The sequence below is a fragment of the Bos indicus x Bos taurus genome, chromosome 4 (assembly GCF_003369695.1).
Source record: "Bos indicus x Bos taurus breed Angus x Brahman F1 hybrid chromosome 4, Bos_hybrid_MaternalHap_v2.0, whole genome shotgun sequence".
Lineage (NCBI taxonomy): Eukaryota > Metazoa > Chordata > Mammalia > Artiodactyla > Bovidae > Bos > Bos indicus x Bos taurus.
In genome coordinates, this window is record NC_040079.1 from 33,112,900 (window position 1) to 33,129,669 (window position 16,770).

Sequence of the window (16,770 nt, forward strand, 5' to 3'; positions counted from 1 at the left end):
TCTCTTTTTGTAAGGAGCTGCATCAGGCATTACTGACAAAATAGAGGCATGGCCCTAAACCCCCTCCCTTTGTTCCGTAGGCATGGACCGGACCTGGAATGAAGGAGTTAGTCTTTGTGATTCTGACTTGTTTTTCCCTTTCCTCGGGCTGAGTTGACTGAAGAGAATATTAAGGTGCTTATTGTTTTTGAGAGGAGCATGAGAAGCCATAAAGCCTTCTGCAGCTGTGCTCAAAGAATAATTCATAAAGTTAATCACTGACATTTGTTCAAGGACTTTTACAAAAAAGTGTTCCAGGGTGAGCACACAGGCCACAGCTTGAGGCCATGGGAGGGATTGCTATCTGAAGCCCATTTGTGAGAAAAGTTTATGGCAAAGGAATTTGCTGAAGTTAGGGCTTAGGAATAATTAAAATAGTTAGGAGCTAAAGATTTAAGGATTGCTGTAATGTTAGCATATTCTACTATAGCTTATAAAAATTAGGGACTTTAGAGATATTATTAGGTAGAAGCCCTTTCTAAGAAATAGTGAGCTTGGGATACAAGGGCAAACAGGACTTAGAAAGATAAGAATTAAACTGAGGAATGTGGTAGGCAGCCCAGACATTAGCATGAGTTACAGTGTATTCACAAGGACACATGAGAAAAAGTAGATAAGAGAATCACTGAGGAAGGAACTCGTTTTGAGGGGCAACAATGATTTTTGGAGAAAAATAAATCTGGGTCCATGGGAACTAAAAATATCAAACCTCTGACCTAATGCTTTTGTAAAAGTATAAAAGAGAATCATAAGCTTGAAATAAACAGGCAGTCCAAGAAAACTGAGAGGCTGCCTCAGTTTCTCTCTCGCCGACACCACTCACCCCTTCAGGTTGAATCCCTGGCTGCAGGAGCTGGACTCCGGCATCTTTTCATATAGGCATTTTTGTAAGCAAAATACTTTTGCTAATGAGTCTGTAGAAAATGCAGGTATAAGGGCGTTTCTTCAAAATCCATAGGCGTAGGTCTTCTAAAAGTAGAATCAACCAGTCTCAGTGTACCTGTATTTCAGGTTGATTTTAGAGCTCACAATGAAGCTGTAGCTCAATTTCATTTTCTTTAGATATTTAGAGCAAACAACCTTTGAAAGATCAATCTAAAGAAGTGATCTTGATTTAAATTCCTGCCGATACAGTTACTGTATGTTTCCATCTTCTTCATTCATTGCATGATTTTACTTTTTTGTGTGGGTCCTCAGTGATACATGAGCAATCACCATAATATTGGGGGACAATCTGGCTGTTTGATGAATTAAGTCTGTGCTAGGTTCCCAAGGCCCTCTGTAACAGAGTGGCAATGACTAGGGTTGTTGTTGTTCAGTCACTAAGTCGTGTCTGTTTGTGACCCATGAACTACAGTGTGCCAGGCTTCCCTGTCCTTCACTATCTCCCTGAGTTTGCTCAAGCTCATGTCCATCGAGTTGATGATGCTATCCAACCATCTAATCCTCTGTCGCCCCCTTCTCCTCTTGCCCTCAATCTTTTCCAGCATCAGGGTCTTTTCCAATGAGTCAGTTCTTCACATCAGGTGGCCAAAGTATTGGAGTTTCAGCTTCAGCATCAGTCCTTCCAATGAATATTCAAAGTTGATTTCCTTTAGGATTGACTGGTTTGATCTCCTTGCTGACCAAGAGACTCTCAAGAGTCTTCTCCAACACCACAGTTCAAAAGCATCAATTCTTCGGTGTGCAGCCTTCTTTATGGTTCAACTCTCACATCTGTACATGACTATTGGAAAATTATAGCTTTGCCTATACAGATCTTTGTTGGCAAAGTAATGTCTCTGCTTTTTAATACGTTGTCTAGATTTCTTATAGCTTTCCTTCCAAGGAGCAAGCATCTTTTAATTTCATGGCTGCAGTCACTAGCCACAGTGATTTTGGAGCCCCCAAAAATAAGATCTGCCACTGTTTCCACATTTTCCCCAACTATTTGCCATGTAGTGATGGGACAAGGGGACTTAGAGCAACATAAATTTATTGCTTCACAGCTCTAGAGACCGGAAGTCTGCTATCAAGGTGTTGACCAGGCTGTGGTCCCTCTGTAGGCACTATGGGAGAATCCTTCCTTGCTTCTTCAAGTTCCTGGTAGTTTCTGGGGTTCCTTGGCTTGCAGTACTAGAACTTCACCTCTGTTTGTCATGGCTTCTTCCCTTAGTGTGTCCTTTTTTTCTTTTTAATTTCTTTGGTTGTTCCAGGTCTTAGTTGTGGCACATGAGGTTTTTTTTAAGTTGTGAGATGTGAGATCTAGTTTCCTGACCAGGGATCAAACTTGGGCCTCCTTGCATTGGGAGCCAGAGTCTTAGCCACTAGACCACCAGGAAAGTCCCCTGTGCCCTTTTCTTTTAAAGGCATATTGTGATGGATTTAAGCCATCTGAATCAGGTATGATCTTGTTTTGATTCTTTCCTTCTTTTTATCTGTAAAGACTCTATTTCCAGATAAGGTCACATTTCAAGGTTCTGGGTGGACATAAATTTTGGGGCAGGAGGGTGCCATTCAATCCACTAGAAATCCTCTGAATTCCATTAGGTGCTAGGAATGCAGTTCCCTCCCTGACAAGAGAGACGGTATTTCCCTGTTGTGGGATCAGCAGGTGGCACAGCCAGGCATCTGCTAGCCATGGAGCTTTCATGGCAGCCAAGAAGCTGAGTATGTAAGCAGGCCAGGTAGCCTGTGCCCTAGACAGAGGCAGGAAAAAGCAGAAGTGGTTTCTAGTAGTGAAAGTTTTCTTGAACTTAATTCCTTCTTAAAATTCAACAGAGGTGTTCTAAGATGTGGGTATCATCCCCCAGCCTTTGCTATCTTTGTTGTTCCTGAAACCCCTTTCTTTTCTGTTCTCTATGGCAACTCATTCTCTGGTCTCCCTCACATTGGACTTGTGCCCAATGAGTAAATTTTGCCTTAAGCCTTCTGCTCCTGGGTCTCACTTTCTACCCACTTCATTCTTTATCCTTATTTTCTCCACTCTTCCTCATTTTGTTCCTATTTCATCCTTGGTCTAAATCTATTTCTTTCACAAAACTACACAGATCCCTCAGACCCAAGTGGGTGTAGAGCCGGCAGTGGACACCAGAAGTTTCCAAAGACAGAGCACAGGTCTTAGACTCCTAAGAGTTTATTCATTCCTGTGGTATTTGTCTTGACACAACGTCGACACTGGGCATTTAGCCTCTTAGGGTAGGGATTGTGTTTATTTAAACTATGTTTACAAAATAGCTAAGAAATATTTGGAGTTAGCCCGCATATATGGGCCCAGGAAATAATCTCTTTATGGAGCAAATTCTTGTCTTTCACGCTTTTGCCTTGGTTTTGTTTTAGGTCGTTCAATGATAAATGAGAATGATGGACAAGCCTGTGCCTATCATGGGCAATGTCCACATTACACCATTCAATGACAGCACCTTCCTTTGATGTTCTTTCTTCTTTTCAAATTTTATTGTGTTTGTTTCTGGGGAGCTATACAGATGGCAATGATCATGAGAGTCAGTTCAATGTCAGGGATACATTCTCCACCTGACTTCCTGCTTCCTGATGTGACCTTGTCTATGCTGAGTTTCTTTTTCCTAGCTGCTGCTTCTTACACTGCAGAAAACAATATGTATATTCTTGTCTTCTTCCTGTCTCTAGAGTGAGATGACTACAGTAAAGGATTGGTTTCATTCTTTCCCTAACCCAAACCAGGACTAGAATGAGAAAACCTTCACCCTCTTACCTTCTCATCTTGGCCTTCTGTTTATCTCCAGCTCAATTACACTGACGATGACTCCAGAAAAACTGCACTTGTATTTTATTTTTGCTTTAAATTCTTCCTCCTTTCTCCAATCTTTTCTCAGTCCTTTAAGAGATCTTCTCTTCAGAGATTTTCATCCAAACAAGGCTGAGAGGAGGAACACTGGTTTTTCTTCCTTGATTTGAATATGTTTTAGTTACATTTGAATATATTAGATTCATTATTTTCCAAGGAGATATATTCCAAAATATATTCCAAAATTTGCATTTCCCCGATTTGCTTGTATTCAGTTCAGTTCAGTTCAGTCGCTCAGTCGTGTCCAACTCTTTGCAACCACATGAATCGCAGTACACCAGGCCTCCCTGTCCATCACCAACTCCTGGAGTTCACTCAGACTCACGTCCATCGAGTCAGTGATGCCATCCAGCCATCTCATCCTCTGTCGTCCCCTTCTCTGCCTGCCCCCAATCCCTCCCAGCATCAGAGTCTTTTCCAATGAGTCAACTCTTCCCATCAGGTGGCCAAAGTTCTGGAGTTTCAGCTTTAGCATCATTCCTTCCAAAGAAATCCCAGGGCTGATCTCCTTCAGAATGCACTGGTTGGATCTTCTTGCAGTCCAAGGGACTCTCAAGAGTCTTCTCCAACACCACAGTTCAAAAGCATCAATTCTTCAGCACTCAGCCTTCTTCACAGTCCAACTTTCACATCCATACATGACCACAGGAAAAACCATAGCCTTGACTAGACGGACCTTTGTTTGCAAAGTAATGTCTCTGCTTTTTATGCTATCTAGGATGGTCATAACTTTCCTTCCAAGGAGTAAGCATCTTTTAATTTTATGGCTGCAGTCATCATCTGCAGTGATTTTGGAGCCCCCAAAAATAAAGTTTGACACTGTTTCCACTGTTTCCCCATCTATTTCCCATGAAGTGATGGGACCAGATGCCATGATCTTCGTTTTCTGAATGTTGAACTTTAAGCCAACTTTTTCACTCTCCACTTTCACTTTCATCAAGAGGCTTCTTAGTTCCCCTTCACTTTCTGCCATAAGGGTGGTGTCATCTGCATATCTGAGGTTATTGATATTGCTTCCTCCAGCCCAGCGTTTCTCATGATGTACTCTGCATAGACGTTATATAAGCGGGGTGACAGTATACAGCTTTGACGTACTCCTTTTCCTATTTGGAACCAGTCTGTTGTTCCATGTCCAGTTCTAACTGTTGCTTCCTGACCTGCATACAGATTTCTCAAGAGGCAGGTCAGGTGGTCTGGTATTCCCATCACTTTCAGAATGGCTCTGGCATAGTCAATAAAGCAGAAATAGATGTTTTTCTGGAACTTTCTTGCTTTTTCAATGATCCAGCGGATGTTGGCAATTTCGTCTCTGGTTCCTCTGCTTTTTCTAAAACCAGCTTGAACATCTGGAAGTTCACGGTTCATGTATTGCTGAAGCCTGGCTTGGAGAATTTTGAGCATTACTTTACTAGCGTGTGAGATGAGTGCAATTGTGCGGTAGTTTGAGCATTCTTTGGCATTGCCTTTCTTTGGGATTGGAATGAAAACTGACCTTTTCCAGTCCTGTGGCCACTGCTGAGTTTTCCAAATTTGCTGACACATTGAGTGCAGCACTTTTACAGCATCATCTTTCAGGATTTGAAATAACTCAACTGGAATTCCATCACCTCTACTAGCTTTGTTCGTAGTGATGCTTTCTAAGGCCCACTTGACTTCACATTCCAGGATGTCTGGCTCTAGGTCAGTGATCACACCACCGTGATTATCTGGGTTGTGAAGATCTTTTTTGTACAGTTCTTCTGCGTATTCTTGCCACCTCTTCTTAATATCTTCTGCTTCTGTTAGGTCCATACCATTTCTCTCCTTTATCGAGCCCATCTTTGCATGAAATATTCCCTTGGTATTTCTAATTTTTTTGAAGAGATCTCTAGTCTTTCCCATTGTGTTGTTTTCCTCTACTTCTTTGCATTGATTGCTGAGGAAGGCTTTCTTATCTGTCCTTGCTATTCTTTGGAACTCTGCATTCAGATGCTTTTATTTTTCCTTTTCTCCTTTGCTTTTTGCTTCTCTTCTTTTCACAGCTATTTGTAAGGCCTCCCCCGACAGCCATTTTGCTTTCTTGCATTTCTTTTCCATGGGATGGTCTTGATCCTGTACAATGTCACGAACCTCTGTCCATAGTTCATCAGGCACTCTGTCTATCAGATCTAGTCCCTTAAATCTATTTCTCACTTCCACTGTATAATCATAAGGGATTTGATTTAGGTCATACCTGAATGGTCTAGTGGTTTTCCCTACTTTCTTCAATTTAAGTAATTTGGTAATAAAGAGTTCATGATCTGAGCCACAGTGAGCTCCCGGTCTTGTTTTTGTTGACTGTATAGAGCTTCTCCATCTTTGGCTGCAAAGAATATAATCAATCTGATTTTGGTGTTGACCATCTTGTGATGTCCATGTATAGAGTCTTCTCTTGTGTTGTTGGAAGAGGGTGTTTGCTATGACCAGTGCATTTTCTTGGAAAAACTCTATTAGTCTTTGCCCTGCTTCATTCCGTATTCCAAGGCTAAATTTGCCTGTTACTCCAGGTGTTTCTTGACTTCCTACTTTTGCATTCCAGTCCCCTATAATGAAAAGGACATATTTTTTGGGTGTAAGTTCTAAAAGGTCTTGTAGGTCTTCATAGAACTGTTCAACTTCAGCTTCTTCAGCATTACTGGTTGGGGCATAGGCTTGGATTACTGTGATATTGAATGGTTTGCCTTGGAAACAAACAGAGATCATTCTGTCCTTTTTGAGATTGCGACCAGCACACTTATCATGGCTGAGAAGAGCTACCCCAGTCAGAGGCCAGGGGCAGTGGCCGTGAAGAGCTACCCCACGTCTGAGGAGTGGTGGCTGCGTGGGCGCAGGAGGGCCTAGAGGAGCTATTCCACGTTGAAGGTCAGGAGGGGTGGCAGTGAGGAGATATCCCTCATCCAAGGTAAGGTGCAGCAGCTGCGCTTTGCTGGAGCAGCCGTGAAGAGATACCCCATGTCCAAGGTAAGAGGAACCCAAGTAAGATGGTAGGTGTTGCAAGAGGGCATCAGAGGGCAGACGCACTGAAACCATACTCACAGAAAACTAGTCAATCTAATCACACTAGGACCACAGCCTTGTCTAACTCAATGAAACTAAGCCATGCCCATGGGGCCACCCAAGACGGGTGGGTCATGGTGGAGAGATCTGACAGAATGTGGTCCACTGGAGAAGGGAATGGCAAACCACTTCAGTATTCTTGCCTTGAGAACCCCATGAACAGTATGAAAAGACAAAAATGATAGGATACTGAAAGAGAAACTCCCCAGGTCAGTAGGTGCCCAATATGCTACTGGAGATCAGTGGAGAAATAACTCCAGAAAGAATGAAGGGATGGAGCCAAAGCAAAAACAATACCCAGCTGTGGATGTGACTGGTGATAGAAGCAAGGTCCGATGCTGTAAAGAGCAATATTGCATAGGGACCTGGAATGTCAGGTCCATGAATCAAGGCAAATTGGAAGTGGTCAAACAAGAGATGGCAAGAGTGAACGTTGACATTCTAGGAATCAGGGAACTAAGATGGACTGGAATGGGTGAATTTAACTCAGATGACCATTATATCCACTACTGCGGGCAGGAATCCCTCAGAAGAAATGGAGTAGCCATCATGGTCACCAAAATAGTCCGAAATGCAGTACTTGCTTGTATTACCATAGCATATAATTGTTACTCAATTTATAAAATGCAGAGATGTGGAACTGGAAATCTAGAGATCCTGGTAGACTTATAATAACAATTACTAAGCAGATGATGGTGAGCAGCAAACCTGTCCAGTGAGTTAAGCCTTGATGCATAACTCTTGAGGGATGTTGTGAACTCTTGGGGATTTTGTGAAACCAACAAATGTTGATCCTGGGCCTTGGAATTTTCTTAAAAATTCTTTTTTTCAGGAAGGCTCCTGAAATAATGATACTTGTAACGGCAGAGGAGGGGAAATAAAAAGTAGTTTTATCTGCTTTATTCATCTAAGGTGGAGGCAAATATAATCCCCCAGGACATCACTGTTTCCACCCAGAAACTGTTGCAGGAATTGTGATTTTTCTGTGGATGGTTCCTGCTCTTACCTTACCTAATCAGATTTTTAGATTCCTTGGTGGTAAATGAGGTACATTTCCTTCCCAAGATAATTTGGGAGTTAGGCAACAATAGTAATTGTCACTTAGATGTTTTTCTTTCCTAAACTACTTCTTATTTTAAACAACATAAGACTTGGTACTTCCTGTCAGTAAGACATTTATTTATAATAAGTTGAATATCTTATTAGGGTGAGTAATATAGGTGATACTGTGAAATTTACTGTTCATGTGAGAAATATAGAGTCTTGAGAGATCAATAGATCAAATGTCCACCTCTTTTCTTTTTATGGCAAAATTCACATAAGATTGAGAATGAGTTCTGAATACAAAGAAAGGAGTGCATGAAACAGAGTAAAATAGTAAATCTCAATAATAGTTCATGCATATTGAGTATGTCCGTCACTTAAACTTCTTGAGAACATTATGATGTTTCCCAATGTCCTGATGGGAAAATGACTTGCTAGAGAGTTGGTGAAGGAGGGATGAAGTCTAGTCTGGCTCACTGCAATGCTCATGTGCCTAACTACTACCCTTATGGCCTCTCAGGAAGAACAGAACCAAAGTAAGGAACAAGGGAACAAAGTCAAAGAATGTGGAGAAAGAGAGGCAACTTGAGTGGCCTAGACCCAACTTTCCAATTTCAAGAGTATTGACCTAGCACCCTACATGGTTAGAAGGGTTCTCCCCTATTGAAGGAGTCTAAAGGATTGACTGCAGAAGTCCTCTGAAAGCACTTTAGGTGTATCCAAGCTTTGTTTTTCTTGCATTTATTGTCTCTCAATTGTGAAGAAATTTCTGATACCTGTCACACTTATTACAACAATCACTATGATGAAAAACCTTCGAATTCTCCCATTTTAAGGATGAGTATTTATCATGTGCCTATTTTGCAAAATCCTTGAACACCATAAACATCTGAGTGATGGTTTGGAATTCAAAGGAAGGATTTTTTTTTTTCGGCCAGGTTAATATTTCATTACCAGGTCAGAAGTGCACAGGATTTCAAAATAAAGTAAAGAGAGAGCTAACGGAGCATCACAGGCTCCAGAGTCACCACAATCCAGGAGCCTTTCCAGGCTGTGCCCATTGAGGGATGCAGTTTTGATAGTTTTCCCATAAGTGTTCCACCATTTGCAGGGTAATTCATGGTGATCAATCATTCATTTCAACAAGCATGTCTTGAATACCTTTTGTGTTGAATATGCTCCTTTGAACCTTCTAGAACTCTTGTCTCCTCTGTACTTGCTCTGTCCCTGAAGGGTTGACCTTTATGGACTGTACCAGCCCTCTGGCTTTCCTTGTGTCAAATTTGTAGAAAGCACTAGCAAGAGGTGGGAGGGCAGGAGAAGGAAGTCAGGTTATTCATTCTATGGGCTGGGGTTCTGCAAACTATGACCCTGGGTCCAAATCTAGCCTGCAGTTAATTTTTACAAATAATGTTTTATTGGCACACAGCCATGCTCATCCATTTAAGTATTGTCTGTGGCTGCTTTTAGTCTCCAAATGTCAGAATTGGTGAATTGTGACAGAGATTTAATGGCTTGCAAAGCCTAAAATATTAATTTTCTGGTCCTTTACAGAAAAAAAAGAGTTTATTGACCCTTGCTTTAGATAAATCCCTCTCTGGGCAGGCTTATTGATTCCTTAGGCATCTCCATTCCTGTCAAAAGTCATCACTGTCTGGTGGCTTTCCCTATAGCTTCTGCCACAGCCCAGGGAGAGCTCTTTCTGTGTTCTGGTAACTGTCTCTTCCTCTGGACCTATTAAGGCCTACAGGTGTCTCACTGTTTCTAGTCCTGGAGAGCAAGTGGGCATCACCATCTTTTATCTGTTGCCCTCCTTTATCCCTGCATACACTTCCTTCATGTCTCCTAATTTACCTAATTGAAATGACAGAAAACTGCAGATAAATAGACAACAAGAGACTTTGGGAAAATAAATAATAATTGTCTGTTTCTTAGCTAGATGCTTGGCAGAGCACTTTGGACATCATCTCATTTTATATCCCCACAATAACCCCTGAAGTAGTCCCTATTATTTTCCTATTAATAGATAAGGAAACCTAGGTTTTTTTGAAAACTAAGTAGCTTATTCATGATTTATACTTCGAGGAGGAAAAGTAAGGATTCTGATCCAGGCTCTTAATCCTTAGGAGATAACAAAGGACAGATTGTGGTTCACTATTCTTTTCAGGCTGGTGTTGTTGTCGAATAAAGCTGAGATGGCTGATTTTGGCCATATTTTGAAGGAACTCAAACATTGTATGAAGGACTATGGGCAAAAGAGTCTGGGCATGACACACTAAACAGACGGGTGTATCTCCTGGAAAAAAGCTTTGAACTCATGACTATGACGTTTGTTTAGTGATATGCACTTTCCAAAGTATTTTCACAGCCTCATAACAAGCCTGTGAAGCCAGATGACAATTCTTAGAACAGTTATAGAGTTCAGCAAACTGAGACTGAAAGATTAACAGCCAATGAGTATTAAGAATTCATGAATATGTGACAAAGTCCAGTGTTCTTTAAAAGGCCTGACTAGGGCTTCCCTGGTGGCTCAATGATAAAGAATCTGCCAGCCAGTGTAGGAGACATGGGTTTGATCCCTAGTCTGAGAAGATCCCACATGCCGCAGAGCAATTAAGCCTGTGTGCCACAGCTATTGAGCCTGTGCTCCAGAGTCCGGGAGCCACAACTTATGAGCCCTTGTGCCTCAACTACTGAAGTCTGAAAGCCCTAGGGCCCATGCTTACAACAAGAGAAACTACTGCAGTGAGAAGCCCATGTACCTCAACGACAGAGTAGGCCCCACTCTCCTTAACTAGAGAAAAGCCTGTGGGCATCAAAGACCCAGCACAGACAAAAAAAGAAAAGAAAAGAAAGTCCTGGATAATTGGCCCTGGAAGACAGGAGAATATCCGTTTTGTGAATACTAGCTGCAGCTCTAGAAGCTGAAAAACGAAGTCCATCTGTAGTCTTCCTAGGGTGTCAGTGGCCAGAGGGTAATATTTACTTCTGTTTTGAAAATTTTCTCCAACATGTACTTTTCTCATACCTGCCACAGCTGGGTTTAAACGCTCATGTCAACAATATTGAACCTAGAACATTTTTATAAACTCCACTCATATCTCCAATTACAAAGAAAATTAGAGCCTTCTCTGGAAGTTGAGTTTTCCCTCTGCATCTTTAGCTTTACATAGCCAAGATCATATTCCTAATCATTCCTCTAAAGCCTTTCCTTCCTGCTATGTTTCTCTGCACTGTTCTCAGTATCATCCACTTCCTAATCACCACTTAGCCAAGCTTGAAACACCAAATTTGCTTCAGTTCTTCCTCTAACCTGTCATATTTACCCATAGTGTTGACTGTCCTTTTAAAGTTTTCACTATCATTTTTACTCAAATCCCTTCTATACACTACCTAGGCCATATTCCCTTAAGCACGCAACTCTGATCATCTCATTGATTTGAGCGAAAAACCTCTGGGCCTACACACTATTTATAAGAATAAAGTTCAATGTAAAATTATTAAATTCATTAATGAAAATTAATGTTCATTGGATGTGGACACACAACACTTAATTTTTCAGTCTCCGTTTGCTGGACTCTAAAACTGCTCTAAGAACGGTCACCAGGCTTCGCAGTTTTGTTGTGAGGCTGTGAAAATGTTTTGGGAAGTGCATATTGCTAAACGAGCGTGATATACACGAGTTTGAACCCTCCCCCCCCCCCCCCGGAGATATATCCATCTGTTGAACGTGTAATGTTCGGACTATTTCCTTCACCGTCTCCGCTTGTCCCCTGCTGCGGACAGTTACAAACTTGGTCAATAACCATCCTGGAAGGACGTGAGGTCCCCGGCTACGGACGTAGGTCAGAGATCTAAAAAGGCAGAAAGATTTTCTGGGTGGAGCTGGGGCAGGGCATGACTAGTACCTGGCAGCGCCGCCGATTGGAGGAGAAGAAGGTTGTTCCCTCAGGGCGGGTGCTGATTGGCTGTGGAGGAGGAGTCATGACGTCCTAAGAAGTTGAGCAAACACCTCCTCCTCACCGCCTGCATCCCAATTTCGGCTGGAAATTTGGAGCCTCCCCTCCCAGGGCCCGGGAGCTCACAGGCGGCGGGGACCGGACGAGGTGAGGGCGGGTTGGGTGCCAGGAGGAGCTGAGCTGATGGGCAGTGGGCTCAGCCTGTGAGATGAGTTTGGAGACCGCTGGCGGGGCTCTGCCTATCAGCCGGGAGGTGCGGGCGAGTGTTCTGCCTACTCCTCCCTGCGGCGCTGGGGACCCGGGAACTCTGCGGACGCCGGCCGTTGCCGGGACAAGAGTGGGGAAGAGCTTGAAGAGCGTTCGGGCCTCCTCTCCAGGCCTCTCCCCGAGCGTTTCCCTGCGGACGAGGGGTGGGAAGTCGGGGGCAGTGGGCGTAGCCCCGGAATTGCTGTATATGCAGGAGAAGGAATGGCAATGTGGATTTCTTTTTTGGCCAGGGCTGAGGTGGGGGGCGGTTGCTGGGGAGTAAAGAATTGGTATTGAAGTTGTAGAACAAAGCCTCTGTTAACTCTTGGACTGTGTGCTTATTTAGATAGGCGGCTGCGGCGGGTGGCTGACGGATGGCGGCGGGCACCGCCCCTCCCGCCCAGTACGCTTGCACCCCCAGGCTTTCTTTCAGCGCAGTTACTGGTTGACCTTTTCAGCCCCTGGCCTGCTTAAACAAATTCGGATCACAGACTTATTCACACTGCCCATGTGGACCTGACCTTTCTCTGGGATGGGGGCCATCCCCCTCCATCCTCTGACAGACAGGAAAAGTGCGGAAGTTGAATGTTTGGGTATCTGCGTTTCCTGAATTTCTGAGACTCCGCAGGCGCCGTGCAGGCCAGTGGGAGAGTTCGCCCGTGGAGGGGGCGCGGTTAGAAGCAGTTAAATACCCTGTATAACTCAATGGGGCTAAATGCCCTGGCTACTTCTGGAAGAAATATGCTTTCCAGGTACGGATTTTAGGAGAGTGGAAGTGGCTTGTGGCGTGGGGAGAGGGAGAGAGTGTGTTTAATAACTCGAACGAAGACGAGCATTTTTTGATGTTGTGGGTCGTCAGTTATTCGGACGTGAAAATGTAATTGATTAGGGCGACCTAGCTGTGCACAGGAGTGAACGCTCATCGGCTTTGACATATGGCTTTCATATACTCTATATTGAAACAACAACAACAGCAACAAAAACCAACCATGACACTGGGTGTGGGCTGCTTCTATATATGTGTGTTGTGAACTCCTCTCACTCCTCCTCCCCCTTTTTTGCTATACAGAGGAGTGAACCTGTGGGCCACAGAATGTTCTAGCTGTGTAACCTGGTGGCCCCTTCTGCAAAATGAGCTAGGAGGACAAAGGTTTAAGTCAATGTCCCCAAGTGACTTTCCCACTCTCCAGAAAATCCTATTTGTTATCAGCCTCGCTTGTTATTGGTGACAGCATCATCAGAACTCTGATTTATTTGTAATTGAAAATGTATCCCGTAACTAACCAGTCCTCAAGCATTAGCAGGATTTTGGAAATGATCTTGGTGGGTAACCAATCCCATTTAACACAAAATTTTCATTTTTCCCACATATTCTTGTATTAATTTTCTCATAGAGATAACACTACAAACAGTGGCAAGTTTCTGTGGTGAGGCCACAAAAAATTCTATGGAATTTCTGGAATCACAGAAATGCTGTATATCTGGAATGGAAAGTAACCAACAATGTTATTACCATATTCATAGAATTAAGATACAGTCGATTATTAGATGTATCCTCCTTTCAAGGATGCTAAAATGTGAAAAAAAAAGTAATTTAAATTTGATGAATTATAGTATTAAAATGATAACTTATTATCTTGAACCCTCATGCCTGAAGGGTGAAGGTAAAGAGAAGGCTTACTGGGCTTTTTAAATTTTTTTTTCTAAAGAAGTAAGAAGAGGGAGGGATGAACATAGAGTCATTGTGAAGGCCTCCCCATAGTGTGACCCAGAGGAAGGGAAAGTGATGTTCTACTGTCAGGGGTGATGGATGGCTGTGTTTACCTTTGAGGAGAGGGCAGCTTTGCAGCCTTTTGCTTAGCATTTACTGAGTGTTTATGACATGCTCAGCACTTTATGCCTATAAATGCAAATAAATTTCTCAATAACCCTATGCTGCTGCTACTGCTCAGTCGCTTCAGTCGTGTCCAACTCTGTGCAACCCCACAGACGGCAGCCCACCAGGCTCCCCAATCCCTGGGATTCTCCAGGCAAAAACACTGGAGTGGGTTGCCGTTTCCTTCTCCAATGCAGGAAAGTGAAAAGTGAAAGTGAAGTTGCTCAGTCGTGTCCGACTTTTAGTGACCCCATGGACTGCAGCCTAGCAGGCTCCTCCATCCATGGGATTTTCCAGGCAAGAGTACTGGAGTGGAGTGCCATTGCCTTCTCCGCAATAACCCTATGAAGTAGGTATAAATCCCATTTTGCAGGTGAAGTACAGACAGATACTCACCAAGGTCTTTGAGTAAGTGGGAAGCTGAGGAACCCAGGCCGTTTATGGAGGAGAGTAGTCAGAATTTTTTGTGAGGTATCCCCCTCCTATTTTTGGCTCCTGGTCACTGCGGTTAATGCAGGTAACTTAGGTGAATATCCTGTCTTTCTTCATAGTGCTTTTGGTATTTTGTTTCCCTGTTTGTGTACTTTGGCTATATCTTCATGAGTGAGAGTGCCTGTTTATGTTCTAAAATTTCAATGCCTTTGTAATCCACAGTGTCCAGTCACTACTATACTTAATGTCGTTGTTGTTCAGCTGCTAAGTCGTGTCCGACTCTTTGCGACCCCATGGACTGTCCTTTACTATCTCTGGGAGTTTGCTCAAATTCATGTCCACGGAATCAGTGATGCCATCTAACCATCTCATCCTCTATATACTGTACTGAATAGAATCAGCATATTAAAGCTGAAAAGGATGTTAGCATTATATTCCAGCCTGAATTATGAAACTGAAGTCAAGGAAGGAGTCCCATATCTAGTTATATGTCTCAGCAACCAGATCTGGATTTTAATACCATTTTTATTTGTATTTCATAATATTCATTGATCTATGAGATCTTGACAAGAGATTAGATCTTTTGTGAGCCTTGTTGGGCCAGTGGTAAACATGAAATCCTGTTCTTATTCATGAGTCTATTTTGTTTGCTTTGCTGGTCTTTATTACATTCATTTAAATCTGCTCATTTATTTATTCATTCTTTCGCCAAATATTTAAGTTCTCCTGTAGGGAAGTCACTAGAAATATAGAGATGAGGAAAACAGTTCATTTCTTCAAAGAATTTATAGAGTTTAACAAAGAAAGAAATTAAGCAAATAAACATTGTGGATAAGACTCCAATTCAGAACTAACTTTGCATTCCATCTCAGTGAAGCTACATTTGTAGGCTAGAGACCAGGAGACTGGTAGGTGGTATTATCTTTGGATGACTTTGAGTAGTTGATGGACTTGAGAACACATGATAATCTTAGATCAGGTTAATTAACACTAACAGATACGCCTCTCCCTCCAAGTCTACTTGTTTTTCAGATCAGATCAGATCAGATCAGTCAATCAGTCGTGTCCGACTCTTTGCGACCCCATGAATCGCAGCACGCCAGGCCTCCCTATCCATCACCAACTCCCTGGACTCCCCTGGTGGCTCAGACAGTAAAAGCGTCCGCCTACAATATGGGACACCGGGTTCGATCCCTGGATCAGGAAGATCCCCCTGGAGAAGGAAATGGCAACCCACTCCAGTACTCTTGCCTGGAAAATCCCATGGATGAATGGAGGAGCCTGCAGGCTATATTCCATGTGGTCCCAAAGAGTCCTACATGACTGAGAGACTTCACTTTCACTTTCACTTTGTAACCAGTTTAACATTAAAAGAATATAGCTATGCAACAGGAAATAGAAGTATATGGAGGACGGTGTTCAAGCCTCATGGTCATGCCTCGTTCAAGCCTTGTTCATGTTCATGTTCAAGTCTTGTTCTAACAAGCCTTGGGGGAGTTCTAGGCTATCACTAGGTGTTCTGTTAATTAGGAACTCTTATGAACCTCTTCAGGATCATTATGGTCTGGATGCCAAATATGTAGTGTGGGCTAAGACTCATGGTCATGAAGTTGCTTGCCTTTATTGCATCAGGGGTTCCTGGGAAACTACGGCTTTTATTTTTTTAATTTAAAAAATATATTTATATATTTGGCTGGGCCAGGTCTTAGTTGCAGCACACGGGATCTACCATCTTCTTTGAGGCATGTGGGATCCTTAGTTGCGGCATGTGGGGTCTAGTTCCCTGACCAGGGGTTAGACCTGGGCCCCCTGCAGTAGGAGCTTGGAGTCTTAGCCAATGAACCACCAGGGAAGTCCCATCGTGGCTTTTTAAATATACTTGCATGTTTTGAATAAACTGGAAGTGAGGGTATAAATCATTTGCATTTCTCACCCTTTATTTATTTTAGTCAACTGAAGGCTACTCCATCCTTAGTCACTCTGAATTTAACCAAAATGTATGCCTGATTGTATGCAAACAACTTGACATTGAGAAATCTCCCCCTGTGATTTGGTGGTTTTAGTGTGAGTCACTGGATTGTATTCTAGTGGAATTATTTCAAAGATCTAAAATATATGGACAAAGAGCACATTTCTGATTGGGGGCTAGAGAGAGATGATATGGCCTTAAATTTTCTTTAATAAAGAGTGTCTAATCCTTTTTACATATCCCAATGAAAGCAACAGAAATTAGAAGGGGCCAAGCCTAACTCTGTTTTGTATTTTATTGTTGAGTTCAGTCCTGTCCGACTCTT

General features: G+C 42.7%; 1 protein-coding gene across 2 annotated transcripts in view; it reads left to right on the forward strand.

The window, feature by feature from the left end:
• The first annotated feature begins 11,968 nt into the window (after positions 1-11,968).
• AASS (aminoadipate-semialdehyde synthase) overlaps positions 11,969-16,770 on the forward strand; it is an 80,238-nt gene continuing 75,436 nt past the window's right edge. The window contains exon 1 of one of the 2 annotated variants that reach the window (XM_027539141.1): positions 11,969-12,069. The gene's annotated coding sequence lies outside the window, so the exon portion shown is untranslated. Of the gene's footprint in view, positions 12,070-12,153; positions 12,921-16,770 lie in introns of those variants that run through there. The other variant, XM_027539140.1, reaches the window with a different exon arrangement.